This window comes from Sesamum indicum, linkage group LG10 (assembly GCF_000512975.1).
Source record: "Sesamum indicum cultivar Zhongzhi No. 13 linkage group LG10, S_indicum_v1.0, whole genome shotgun sequence".
Lineage (NCBI taxonomy): Eukaryota > Viridiplantae > Streptophyta > Magnoliopsida > Lamiales > Pedaliaceae > Sesamum > Sesamum indicum.
Genome location: NC_026154.1, coordinates 11,323,647 through 11,326,146, shown reverse-complemented (window position 1 = coordinate 11,326,146; position 2,500 = coordinate 11,323,647). Strand labels below are relative to the sequence as shown.

Genomic DNA, 2,500 nt, shown 5'->3' with positions numbered 1-2,500 from the left:
TCGCCTATCCAGAATGCCCATATTCGCTGAGGCTCTCGGCACTCGTGCCTTAGTGTCTCGCACACAATTTCGGAACCTGTCGACGCATTGCTCAATGGCAAGGAGCATCCTCGCTCCCCCTAGGCATTACAACGCTACACATGCGCCCGCAACGCCCATCGCATGCCCAACACTCACTCAGTACTTCCTAGGCGCTTGCCCTCGTCACGGTCACCTTCCATGCCTCGCCCGAGTAGGACCACATCACAAGTCCGAGGCCCAATCGATATGCCGACATCTTGCCGTTATCTCACACGGAATGCCCGACATGCCTTCTTGCCTTTTGGCTTTGATTTCACAATATGCCCACAGTGCGGCGTCGTCCCACGATCGATCCTCTATAGCCAACGGACCCCATAGACAGCTAGAACTCGATAGCGCATTCCATGAGTTGGATCACGAAGTCTTGGAATGCTTGCCTCGATTACCCATTCGCACGAGAGGCATTGCCCCTGATATCTCGCAGCCCGCGGGGTAACCTTGCGCATCACACAGAGCCTCTCCACAGTATCGGCGCCCAAAGTAGGTCATCCTGGCCCTACGCTACCCGTTAGGTTTCCAAGCCCTTCGGGGATTCTAACGCTCCTCTTTGAGCTACCTAGAGCCGGCTCTTAAAGGCCCCCATCATGCCTCCAAGAGAATGCTCATTTAGTGCAGACCTCTTCTCAAGCTACTGCCTTCGTGCACGGGGAGGGCTGGCTAGAGCTGACCACTGCATGCGCCCTTTATAATAGGCTTAAGAAAATAATCTCTTACTCCAAGAGTAGAACACTCAAAGGGCCTAGGAGTGCACTTTTCAGCATCTCCTTTGACTGACGTCCAAATCACGTTCCGCTTGAACTGTAGCGCAGCCTACGACTTGCACATCATCACGATAGAGTTTCAGCCTGATCAAAACATCCATAGCTGAGGAATTGTCTCCACAATACTCTGAAACTACAGTCTCGCCTCTGCACTGGCAGACTCTAAACATCATCGTCGTTTCCTACCGGAACGGAACCGTTTACCTCTCAAACATCTTGGAGATGCTCCCAACACTCCAAGGATCTCGCCAATGAAACAGTGTTGCAAATCTCCAAGGATAAAGCACTCTGCTTCGCACAATTCTCTCCTTCTCGAGCATAGGGTGGCGCTCGATAACCGCCCTTATATCTACATGGCCAAACGTCCTCGGAATGACTTCATACCTGGCGGACAGTATTCCCACACATCAAGGAAGTTCTCATACGAACAGTATTGCAAGCCCTTGCGTGCTGGCTAGCATCTCCTAGCCGCCCGCACGTCCTCCACAAGTCACTATCGGCTGTCTAGCCCAAGGTGCGGTCAGTGACACGCCGCCTAGTTGTGCACCATAGATACCCGACCATCTTCATCAATTGATGTCTCGCCGCAGACTAACCATGACTTTAATACCAAGCTCGATAAATATGTTGATCTTGAGTGCATTGTGTATCAAGATGGAGATGCCACAGACTATCCCCGTGGTGTAGCCGACCATTGATGCCCCAACTGAGGGAGAGCAGCGTAACTAGCAACTAGGATGTTACAAATCCCAAGTTGGCCGACTAGCTGCGGCTAGAGCTACTAGATTCAAATTTGCTTTAATTTAGGTTCTTTGTAAAACAATAGTATTCAATTTTTTAATTAATTATGATTTTAGTTGATAAATTATGGTTCCCAAAAGTTTATATTTTATAAAATATTAAAACAGTGATAAACAAACATTTTTATAAAATATAATAAATATTTGGGGATGAAAATTGTTGGAAACGCCGCCATAATCACATATTACGTCTTATTCTAAAATAAGATGGATTTTTAGATTGTCATCATCGCAATTTACTTTAGAATATTACGTCTGTTAGAATATTTGAAAGAATAAAATGAATAAAAGAGTAAAGCGGGACAATAAAAAGTTAATACACATTTATATTTGATTATGTAAAGCATTTTTTATTAGATTAGTATGCGGAGGAAGGACATTTAGTTTTGGTTGATAAATTTTGATGTTTTGGCATATCTTTCTTATTAGATGCATTGGGGGATGTAGCTCAAATGGTAGAGCGCTCGCTTTGCATGTGAGAGGCACGGGGTTCGATCCCCCGCATCTCCAATTAAATTTAGCTAATTTATTTTTATACGGACAAAATGCATAAAATCCTCATGTGTTTTAAAAAGTCTGCAAAAACAATCCTCTTGTTATGAGAATAGGCTAAAAGCCCCCCTGTGTTTTGTAAAACTCATCTCAATCTCCCATTATCCGTTAAATCCAACTAACGGTGTTAATTTTTTAGAAAATGATCATTATACCCTTACTTAATATATGTTATTTCTTATTTTAATGACCGTTGGATCTTTTTTGATCAAATACTGATCGTTAGATCTAATCAATTAATTTCAACTGTTAGATTTTAAAAAATCATTTAAAATTAAAAAATATATTTATATATATATATATAAA

The 2,500-nt window shown here is 43.3% G+C and overlaps 1 non-coding gene across 1 annotated transcript; it reads left to right on the top strand.

Annotated features, from left to right (window-relative positions):
- Window positions 2,080–2,152, top strand: TRNAA-UGC. Its single transcript has one exon. It is a non-coding gene; the product is annotated as a tRNA-Ala (tRNA).